General features: G+C 39.5%; 1 long non-coding RNA gene across 1 annotated transcript; it reads right to left on the reverse strand.

Annotated features, from left to right (window-relative positions):
- Positions 1 to 2,222: 2,222 nt before the first annotated feature.
- Positions 2,223 to 4,483, reverse strand: LOC147650384 (uncharacterized). Its single transcript, XR_015276691.1, has 2 exons — positions 4,208 to 4,483; positions 2,223 to 3,421 (listed from the first exon to the last, which is right to left on the reverse strand). It is a non-coding gene; the product is annotated as an uncharacterized LOC147650384 (long non-coding RNA).
- Positions 4,484 to 12,463: the final 7,980 nt, after the last annotated feature.

Here is a 12,463-nt window from a genome sequence, read left to right on the forward strand (position 1 = left end):
AGAAATATTTTAGTTCCCACACAAAGGATTTTATTGGACTGTGATACCGTTAGGCATAGAATCATTTTATGTATATACACCAATAGAATATCTGTCATTACCCAGTGCAAGTTAATTTTGGGAGGTTTTAGAGTACCTACATAGTATTTCTAAAGGAGTTTAATATTTTCATCTGGATTTATCTGTAAATGAAGAAAACAGGTTGAAATTGTATCCAGCTCTCCAATATGTATAACTGTATTTATAAACATGGACGACTATTCCACAATCATTCCCATTTTTCAAACACCCAAGCAAAAGAACTTCACCAGAAACCATATTAACTGAACCTTGCAAGTCCTCCATGGAACATGGAATCCCTGCTGCAGACAGCTGATTTTAAACTAGTTTTTAAATTAGTGAGATAATCCCTATTTTTAATTTGATATTTCAGTAAAGGTTTCCATTGATCTCAGTTTTCCAAGTGCACTTGAATGCTTCTAAGTCACAGCAGTAGGCTGATTTTTAATTTTGCTTTCACACCACTTGATTGGATTCAAATTCTGTGAGGCAAAATGATATTTGGCAGCAAATGACACAAGATGCCACTTGGCATCATATTCTGATTTTTAAGCAGAAACTGTTGGAATGCTTAAAATCATTTCTTTGTCTTACTATACAGTATCTGAAATACAGGTCTAATTTATTAACAACTCCAAGGTCAAACAGAGGAAACCAGCACACTAAAACTGCCTTTTTCTGTAAATTGGAAGGACATTGATTAGATGAACTGGGGGAAAGTTCAAAATATTGCAGAGTAACATGTCTGAAAATTAAGACCTATTACATAGTCAAAAAACACTACAGACAAGTAGAGATTTTACAATCCAAGGATTCAAAATGGTCAGTTCAGGAATGACATGCATATTTTACAGACCACTGCAACCTCAAAACTGAATTTGATCAGCCTATGGTTATATCATGAACACTATTTAAATCGGGATATTTGACTTTGTTATGTTTAGCCCACATAAACACTCACTCTATCTCAGCTGAGCTGCAGTACCACAGAGTATTCTGAATATTATTTTCACGATTCCCCCACCCACATCTCACATTCCACTACTCTTTGTTACCCTCTCATCTCTGTGACTTTGCCATTTGAATGGCAATTTCTGCTAATAGCTTTACTCAGCTTGAAGACTGTGCAAAATGCTGAACAAAGCAGAACAAATAATTCAAGCACCTTTAAGAGGACTACAGAGCCCTTTAGCAAGCATTAGATAAGCTCCTGAACAAACAGTATTTATTTTGCAAATTATCCCTAAGGTCACTGAATTCCACAAAATCCAGAGGCAAACCCGACAAAGAAGAATGCACAAGGAACACCTTTACTTTCCTCTTCTAGTTAGGGTACTCAACCAGACTTAGAAAAGAGATGAATGAGGTTTAATTCTGTAAAGCAGCACTAATTCTTACTAATGCTTGCTTCTGGTAATCAAGAAGCTTATCAGAGAGAAAAAAAGAACAAAGCAGTGACAATACATCTCCCAGACTTCCTCTGGTACTCCAGGGAAGAATTCATCATTACAGACTCATGTTATACAAGGTAAGACTGTTTAACATCTCTTGATATTCACACTTAATACAGTGGTCAAGGGGTACAGTTTTTCACACCTGTTTTTAGCCAGCATAGACCCATTATCATTGAAGAGGAGACCTTTAAAAAGCAGTAATGAAATTTTGTCCTGAAGATACGGAAGGACCCACTATTAGTGCATTCCTCTGGTTTATCACCAAGGATGTAGACAAGACTCATTTCAATCTCTACTTCAGAAATATCCAAATAACCAAGACTTCAAGCCAACTTCCCCATAACTGGAAGCACAGGAGTAGGGAAATATGTGCTGCTGATGTTTGGGGCCCAACCTCCAAGTTCTGACCAGAAGCAACATCTCAACCTTTTCAAACCAAACATTTATTGAAATTGGCCTATCCTAAGAAAACCACTTTGTCAAAAATATCTTAACCAGCTGCCATTCATCAGTTAAGCATTTAGTCTCACAGAGGCAGGTTATTTTTTCTGTTTCTCTCCCAAACAGTAAGAACACCCCTGGTTTACTCAGGCAGTTCAAGAGTCACTAACATGCCTTCCCACACAGCTGTCTCAATTCAGCCTCACATCTGAGCAGAAAGCATGTTCACATGAAAGAGTGGGAAATGAGAGCCTGGCACTTGTTGGGTTTATAGACAAAAAGTAAGATTTATTTTGGTAGATGACAAAACTGACAAGAAACATAGATTTAGGAGCTTGAACATCACTAAATAAGCAGCAGGAATGAAAACATACCGTCCATTCAGACTTGCCAAACATCAGCTTCATTTGTGATTCTAAGTTATAAATCTTTTATAGTCTGGGGCTGTGGCAGTGTCCAGACTGTAATGAAACACTGACTCATGGAAACAAAGCATAAAACAAACAAAACAAAAACAAACAAATGGGAAAAAAACCCAACTCCAAACAACAAACCCTTGTGCCTACAAGTGACTGGGGTCCCACTGCAGCTCAGCTTGCAAGGCGTGAAACAAGAGATGTTTTCCACAAAAGAAGCCCTCAAAGTTACACTGCAATGTTCACTGCTGCATCAAAACCCCATGCCCTTCTCCTTGCATTCAAAAGAGCTGTAAAGAGTATTATTCATCCACTCAAGGGTCTGCCCAAGACTATTGAGAAGTCCCTCAGGTTCAAATATCTCCTACAAATACCCTTTTGAATACTGACCAGAAGTCCTGGCCCAAACACACTGTGTTAAGCAGCACATTAAAGAGACTTGGAATAACTGTGGAGGGGAACAAGTGCAAAACAGTCCCTATGTGACATTATATTCACTTACTCTAGAGCAAGGGTGTATCTGTTTCTGTGTCTCAGGAAAAATCCTACAAAGTCCACAGTATTCAAACCAAGAGGCAGCACACTTGTATTTGTATTTTATCGTTTTTCCCAGAACACCATCAAAAAGACACAAACAAAACATGACCACTCACACACTTACAGAGCTTGTACCAGAAGGAGCTTTTAAAATGTTACATTTCAAAGTGCTAAGATGATTGTTCACAGAAACAAAGCCAAGCAACAGAGGCACAGAGCACAGACAAGCCAGCACTGGACAACAGCCAGCACTGGAGCTGGGCAGGAACACAGTATTTCATGACATCCCCACTCTGACTTTAGCCTCAAAAGACTTTTTGTCCTCAGTCCAGCTCCCACTGCTGCCAGCCTCTGCCCTGATTTCAGCAAAAGGTTGACTGGGCCTCGGGCTTCAGTTTCAGACACGCTGGATGTGTGTTGAGTTCAGTTGTTGTGAAGAATGCTCAGCAATGACATGCTGCAGGTCTTTATCTCACAGCAATGACTCTGAAGACAGCCTTTATAGGTCTTCCTCTGTTGGTGTGAAAAAAGTTCCACGTTTCAATTAAATCAAATCAGATGTAAGAGAAAGAAAGGTATGAAACATTGAAGTGTAAAGATGCTCATAACCCTGAAAGAAAAATTAAACTGCATACAGTTTAGACTGCGTAAACCACACATTCTCATGTCACCAGCCAAAACAATCTTATTGATATATATTTTTAAATCTGACATTAGCTTGTAATAACATTTTCAAACAATAGGTCTTTCCTATTGATTTTCTGTGCAATCCATTACAGCGAATGCTATCACCTTTGAGTCAGCTACAGGGTTTTAACCTTCCAAGAAGTCTGGGAACACAAATATGACAGTTTTTCTGAGCAGCTCTGATTGCCGCATATTTTAAGTTATTCTGTAGAGGAATACCAGGAAAATAGCTTCTAGATGCATAATGTATAAGCTCATTTACAGGAAGCAAGGAACAAATCAAAAAGGGAGAAGTGACACCTAAGAAGCAACAGCAATTTTGTCAAGATACATAACAACTTGGAAATTTAACCTTATGGAAAACTCTCTTTATTCAGAGCAGACATTTTGACAAACAGCCTTTTAATTTGCAAACACTGCTTCCCAAAGGTAATGAAGAGTACCCAAAACAAAAAGAAAGGGCATTGCCCCTTGTCTCTGAGACCTCAGCACACAGAGATAACCTGTTAAAGCTCTAAAACGTAGACCTCCCTCCCACAAACACCCAGTGCACATGGAGCACAGAACTAGGCTACCTGGCCTACACATATTTACATACACATATTCACAAACCTCACAATAAATGTTAAATAGATGGTTTGCAAACAGAATGCTGCCATAATTCTCCATGCTTCTGCAGTTCTTCAGACCTAGACTCATATTAGATTCAGATCAGCAGCCAGCCAAGTGTAAATGCCTCCTAGGGAAGGGTTTCCCCAGACAAGATCAGAATTAATTTTCTTTCACAGCTCTAACCTGAAAACCATACTATGTTACAACATAATAAACATCCAGCTAGGAGTCCATAAATATTTAACTAATCAGTATTGGTTTTGTTTCAGGTTGCTTGACAATTTACAGCTGTGTGCTTAATGAAGCACAGGTTCTCCAGGCAGCCACAAAGCTCAGCAAATCACAAGAGGGGTGTTTTCCCTGCCCACATTTTAAGAAAAGATGTCCTAACTCCTGGCACTGACCACTCTGCTCTAACCATGCACGTACCAGCAGCCTCAAAGGAAGGAGCTGGTCCATCATAGACCCCGCTACTTGAGGCACAACAAGTGACCAGCAAAGATGCTTTAACCTCCACATTCCTTACAAAGAGAACATCTGCAGAATGCCTGAAGACATGCAGGTGCCAAAATGGCACCATTCAGCACACAAGGTATATTTGTACTGTGAACAAAAGTGCGAAGCTGAGTTGGAAAGTGTCACTTGCTCCTTTTGCACATTGAGACAGCAAAGACCACACAATACAGCACATTTAGCCTGCAGTTATCCCTTGGACAGCACACAGACCTACTCCTCCAACATCCTGCTCATCTCATCAGAAGTTTGCTGCCTACATACTTTGAAAATATCATTATGTTTTTATACAGACTGAGTTTAGATTCCCACCTCCAAGGCCCATCCATGCCATTGCTTACTGGGCATAGAAAGCAGGAAGCATAATTCTATGGTACAAGACTGCACTGGCATACTAGTAGATAAATCCAACAAAGAGAAATTTAGCTGGATAAATTTCTTAAATTATTTTAAATTTAAGTTTAAATTAAATTTTATTTAAATTAGTTTAAATTATTTGCAAGTAGAGCTAATATACTTGTTCTTCAGCTTAAAATAAAAGCTCTCCCTAGCAGTTAACTCTCAGAACTGAAGTGAGGATGTGCTCCATGTCACCTCAAAGCCAGTGACTCTATCACTTTTCGTCAACCAGAGATTAGATATCCATCTCACATTGCTCTAGCAAAGCCTTCAGGAAACTCTCATCATGTACAGTGGTGTTAGGAGGCACATAAATACAAACATCCCACCATTCCACAGCCAGCAGCAGTTGTGTTTGCAAGGAGTTACTCTTTCACTTCATTTAATCATCTGCCACGTCTTCTGCAGGGACCTCAGCTCACTGTTCTGCACCATTATTGCCTTGTGACTGCAGAGTTGCCAGACTCACTGGAACACAAGCTTATGTAAAGCTGAGCAGACACAGAGAACAAACAAAAGCAGACTGGACATAATATCAGCAGATTCTCAAAACCATAATATCCAATTACATAATTAATTCTACTATTCAATCCAGTTCTTGTGCCACCTCAGCAAGCTTTCTAGTTACAATCTTATCTTCACTGCTACATTAACTGCCCCAAAACCCTTGTCACTAGATGCCATATCAAAAAGTCCTCAATTGGTAGAGAAGTCACACTTCAAAATATGACATCCATTAAAAACACCTGCAGCAACATACATGTTTTCTCACAAATCCATTAATATTACTCAAAACTGAAAGCAAATTAAAAAAAAACCAACAAAAACATGATGGGTCTTACGTTACTGCAAAGGGAGGGGAAATTACTCATCTAAAACTTCCATAACTCCAAAGCAGCCACATAAGGATGCAGCAATTAAAAGATTTAAGTGCATGTAAGTAGATTTGGTGGGTATCATACTAAATGGTAAAATGAAACACTTTGTATGGAAAATAATCCTTCAGCAAAAAATTGCAAAACTTGATCATTTGAAAATCTAGAAAACTTCAGATACAGATTTGCAAACTCTATTTGTCAAGTGAGTGGATCATATTCCCTTCAGCAAGTTGTCCTGATTTTCTTCAAAACTCAAAAATCCTTCTAGGGGGAGGTTAAGTTAAAAGTCCTCTATATAAAAATATCTCCCTTCACATTCTTTTCTCGTATTTCTCAGCCCTGAATTTATAAAAGTAATTCCACAACACATTCGCTGAAACTCCTAATATAAATACAGCAAATCTCCCAGTCTGCAATGAGTGTTACATGAAACATGAGCAGGGACTGTGCTATCCGTGAGCCACCACTGCCCTCAGCCGGGAGAAGGCTGAATCTCACGTTCTGCTGGGAATGACTTCAATTTTCCACACGATTGTTTGTACCATTAGTTTTGGTACTACAGATCTGAAAATACATGCTGTCATTTACATTTTCCTTCAAGTTTGAGTGTCCTCTCTCAAAGGGATTCCTTTTAGATCCCCGAGCAAAACAAGGAGAAAAACCTGCTAGTACACGTGGGCAAACAAACAAAAAAATCACCAAACCAACAAACCCACAGCATTTGCTTCCACACGAGTGGTAACAAGTGATTTCAGTGCCAAATCCACAAATTCAAACACCAAATATGCAGTGCAAACAAATCAAAAGCTGAAAAAAATTAGGATTCAGATCAAATAGGAAGAGGTAACAGAACCAAAAATACTGACAATGGGAATAGCTTAAAAGAGCTCCACTATTATTTCTAGAGGCATAACTACTCAAGGGTGGATGAAAAACCAGCCTAAAGGGGGCAGGACAAAAACTGCTATTGAACAGGTATAATTTCAAAAAAAGGCAAAGAAATGGAGTCATGACAAGAAAAAATTGATTAACCATAATTTAAACCAAAACAATGTGTCACAAACAATAAGGAGACAGATCAGTTTAAAGGAGCAGAAGGAATCTCACAGCCTTGACCTGCTATGAGAGAGAAACACATAAAACCCAACAACCAATATTATTTTGCTCCCCTCTTAAGCAAATCACATCCCTGTCAAAATAATTTATGATTTTAAACAATAATTTTGGCTGTTATCATTTGATTTATAGCAAAAAAACCTATATGAAATGTCTCTATTCCACAAAACATACACTCATAAAGAGAATTCTGTTCCATTTAAGTTGATTTTTAAACATTCCCTACAGAAGATGGAGTCATGATAATATTTTTAAGGAAAATATTTACTTAGTTGTTTAGTCTAAATCAATCCCTAGCAGTATCATTAAATATTTGCCTATTTATTCCTTCAATGCACTACTCATTTGGTCCTTTTCACAAAAAAAAAGCAAAGTCATCCCTTCTCAGACTGGTAGCCCAGTCCCTAAAACTGGCAGCAGATTCTGAGGATCACAAGCTGAATTTTAACTGTTCAGTAATCAGTGCTGGTTTCTGCAGAAATTACTTGTCTCAGCTGTTTCAGATCTTGTAGTGGGAGGGTGACACAAACAGAAGTCAGTGAGGCTGCTCACAAGCATTTCTTTATTTAACCAAGGAATAATGTTTTCCATGTTTTCAACAAAGAGCCAGCAGCTTTGGCCAGCTGTGAGCAGGTTGAAGGGCACTTACTCCCACTACAGGATTACTGAGTACTTCCAGCACTGTTTGAGCCTCTATGAACTGATATCAGAGACCACTGACCAAAAAATGTGGAACTCTCTATACCATAATTGAAGAGAATGATGACAGAAATAAGTAGGAGCACATTCAGGTTGTAAGAGCAACACTGAGGGGACTGCAGCATCTCTTTGAATTACCACATTTCACAGCACTTCTCTCACCCATATATTAAAAAAATAAAAAATAGACTTTGTTTGCCCTCCTCTGAGACCTGCTTTTCAAATGCAGCACCAGACAAGCAGCACAACAGGGCTCATGTTTACCTCAGAGACAACACTGTCACTCCAGATACATTTGTCTGACATTTTACATTCACACATTAGGAAAGGATGACTATTTCTGGACTGCAAAATACTATCTGAAGGACAGACAGATTATATACCATGCATTCGAAAGTGGCAGGTTGCTATGGTTTCTCCCTGCAAGAACAAAATTCACTTCATTAGGTTATCTGAAGATCTCCACTGAAACCAAAAGGGGCCATCAGGGAAGCAGCCTATCCTTTAATCACAGCTCTGCCTTCATGTCCATTTTTCTTCTGAAACAGCTCTTGAAAAGAAGAATGTAGTTCTGCACATGAACTGAAATATCCTGATACTCCATATTCTGAGATGACCTCTAACCACAGAGTTGGCACAACAATATGCATACTGACTGACTTGGAAACTGCTGTACTATAAACCTATGGTTTAGAAAAAGATATTTAACTTTTGGTTGTTTAAACTACTACCTGAACTACTTAATTCATTTGATAAATCATATTTGGAATTAGCCGACCCTTTTCTTGAAAGTAAGACACAGATAACAGGACAAAATATTTCTTTAAAAAGACACAAACCCAGCCAAGGCAAATTCCCATGACCAGGTGTCACCTTGCTTCTGAAGGTTGTGGCAGGAATAATGTCTTCAAGTTACTCATTTTTTTCCCCCAACAATCTTTTCTGTGTATTTTTGCTTATCTCCAAGTCCTACATGATCCATCAAAAAAAAAAAAAAAATTACTTGCTCATGCCATCTCTTTGGGCTCTTCAGGAAAGCACAGGACCAAAGATCCCCAGGTACTGCTTTTAGCAAACTGTTTTCAACCACTGAGAGCTCCTGAGCTCTCAATTAATGTTTCAAGTTGCATTCATTTGGGATTTATTGAGAAGCTGACTTCGTTAAAAATAAAAAAAAGCTTCCAACTGCAAGTGATTGACTTCCTAATTTTTTTTTTTTCTTAACAAAAAAGACAAAACATGTATTTCCTTCATGTCAAGTCTCAGCTTAGAGGGCTCACCAATTGTTATTCCAGAGTAGTCAGGAACAATGAGCTCATTATCAGTAATCCTAAAGCAAATGTGCAGCACCCACACAACTGTTGGAAACATTCCATTCATAAGCAAAAAAAAATTAAAATATTGAAACATGAAGCATGACTTTGTAGTGTCTTGTAATGACTTAAGTATTTCCAGTGGTTCTCACTGAAGGAACCTGACACTTTCCCCAGGCTGCTCCTCTCATGGTGATTAAAAAAAAACCCACACACACTTTTGCAGGCTTATTAATCATCACAAGTGCATGGTCTCAGCTTTCCCTGTCTATTCAACAAATTATCCTGTGTTCCAAATCCAGCTGACATGACTCTTCGTAAAAAAGCAGTCCTGAATCTTCTCAAAGTGAGAGAAAATACCACCAAAGTGGCTGAAAATTATCAGCAGAGAAGATATAACCATGAAGGGTACAGGACTGCTGCTAGCTTTTAAGTTTACACTGCAGATCCATGATTTCATACCCCATCCACAACTTCTTCTAGGGCAGCCAACTACACACCAGTCATACTCATAATGCTTGCTGATGCTCTTAATTAAGGCTGGGGGAAAAGAGTGTGAAACAGCAAAGATTTCACTGAATTATGTCAATAGTTTTGGGGTAAAAGATTATTTTTAAAATCAATGCACCACAAAAATAGCTCAAAGAAATCACATAAGCAAACATACAGCACAGATACCAGATACAGACAGAGACTAGCATATAGATTACATATTACTCAAGTGCAGTAATAAAGAAAAAAATAGCTAATGGACTGCCATTATCCCTATCCAAAACAAGGATTTGGGCATTGTCTTTGCAGTCAAGGTAGAGAAACCCCTGACAGACTCCTCAATCTAGCAATTTCACATACTATACAGTAATAAGTTTTCTAGTTTGAAAAAAGAGATACCCTGTTATTATCATGTAATTCTTCTTTATTAAGAAAATAAAGAGAGAAGAAAGCATGCAGCTGATGTTTGACTAAGAACAGTGTAAGAATATCAGTAGGTAATTACAGTGCTTAAATCCTTTCCAGGTTTTTTATTTTTCCAAGTCTTTTTTTATTTATGAAAAGTTTTACAATCTCCATGGTCTGACAAAGTGTCCTTCTCTCAAATGATTTATAGCAAGGAAATGCAGAGCTCACTGCCTTTCTTTTTGGCCTGTAGGGTTTTTACCGGTTAAAATCTGAACAATGAAATGTAAGGCAAAAGTCAAAAGAAACTTTTGAATTAATTTAATCTACATTTCAAACAAATCACTTGCTGTCAGGGCTAACTGAGCCCCCTCTGGTCACTGTGACCCTTCTTCTTCAGTGAAGTTTAGACATCTAAATTCTTTACATTAAGGAGGGTGGGTGTTAGATGCATAAATTCATTCAAGAATCTGGATTTCCGCAAGCTTTGAAATGGGGCCTTTGAAATCAGATTTCTACAGTTCCCCTGAGCCTAAACTGAACTTAATACTATGAACAGAATTTCCCTAAAGCAGGTCCAAGTGACTTAAAGACTTGTCTCCTTTGCTTCCCACCTCTATTCCCAAGCTCTTGTACTTGAGCACATCTCAGATCCTTACTCTCTCCTATGACATACTTGATATAACGGGAATCAGTAACAGCAGAGAAAGTAAATCTCCTACAGGATCTTGTACTTCAGAAGCTTCACCTCTTTCCTTTTGTTTGCCTTTCTTAGTCTTGTGTGCACTTCTGTACAATTATGCTAATGAACTAAAGACAATTATTACAATAAGGGAACAAACACGAGAGAAGAGGCAGGCAGAAACCTTTCCAGCTGTTACAGTAATTTATTTTTTTTAACTGAAATCCCAGAAAAAATAATTGTAAGAATTTTTATGTTTGGATGCTATAGTCATAAAACAGCAAAGAGTGAAAAGCCAGCATTAATTTCTACAGCTGTCTTGAGAACGGAGTGCCAGAAGATACACAGTTCTCTTTCCACAGAGGGTAACAAAAAAGCTGAGGCCAACCCTGGGGCAAAGGCAGCACAGAACCTCACCAACAAAACCACCAGGCCAAAGCAGGAGCAGAGGCAGCCTGGTGGCAGCCATGGACTCCACTGTCATCAAAAGACAAACCAGGGGACACAGCAAGTTCAAGGCACATGTGGGAATCCAGTAAACAAGTCTGGCCAAGCAGGGGAGAAGACCAGCCACAGTCCCTCCTGGACCATAGCCTTGACCTTAAAAACTGAGGCTCCTGGATCCTTAGGCAAGGAGTATGGGTTGAAATCTCAGGTGAGACTGATGCACATAGTTAAGCCCTTGTCCTAGTTTAGGGCAAATCAGGAAGGAAAACTCCAAATGGGGATCTCCACAGGGAAATGCCCCTCCCCACTAACGGGTCCGGGAAAAAGGAAAAAAATTTCGTGGAGAGAAGTGGAAAAAGCTGTTTATTTAACAGAAATTGAGTAATATTAAATAATAAAACTTCTTGCTGTTCGATGGGATGGTAAGTCTAGGAAGAAAAGTCTTTTTCATGTGGCGTAGCTCGGCCTGCTCAGGTTCTCATCAGTCCCTCTGGCGCTGGAAAGTGCCGAGACCCAGGCCCCGGTGGGCCACAGGCCTGAGCTCCCGGGGTTTGGCTGCGTGTTCAGTCCAGAGCAGGCTTGAACAGATCCAAGAAAATTGGAAAAAAAACAAAGGTCCAGGGAACTCTTCTGCCTCAGCTAGCTAAAACTAACTAAAAGCCAGAGAAAGCTCTGTCCTGCTGTCTGTCCGTGCTGCAGACACCACAGTTCAGGAGCGGGGTGTGTGGGAGTGATGTTTTCCTTAACACACTGTGCTTCTTCTTCCCCCTCTCTTGCTCTCAAAGCCAGTCTTAAAGGTGCAGAACTTAATATATAACATAAACCAGACGATTGGGGATACCAGTATCATAAAGTCACCCCAGGACAGCCCTGAAGGTGCTGACTGTGGCAGTGAGGATTAGACACAGAGATTTCTGAAAGACATCTGACACAGGTTAAGTAGAAAAGAGGTGAAGATATCACTCCTGCAACTATCCACTCTGCTTCTATGGCAGGCTCACCAGCCACCCCTGCAGCACTCCCAGCACTTCTCAGCTTGGCACAGCCACAGACACTGGGAGCAACGTGTGTCCTCAGCTACCAGACCAAGAAAATTGTGTGTCCTTGTCTCAGGCAAGACAACCGCTGAAGAGGCAGAATAGACATCTAGGAGAGAAGATGTAGCATCTCTACTATCCAGTCTTAATCCTCTATCTCATCTCTGCCAGAGCTACATGGGAACAGCTGCAATGCATTTCAGAAGTTCCTGGTGCTCTCAGTGTTTGCAGTCACTCTCTTGAAGCACCTTCTACCCACACACAGCAGCCTGCAG

Source organism: Cyanistes caeruleus, chromosome 15, assembly GCF_971803275.1.
Source record: "Cyanistes caeruleus chromosome 15, bCyaCae1.hap1.1, whole genome shotgun sequence".
Classification (NCBI taxonomy): domain Eukaryota; kingdom Metazoa; phylum Chordata; class Aves; order Passeriformes; family Paridae; genus Cyanistes; species Cyanistes caeruleus.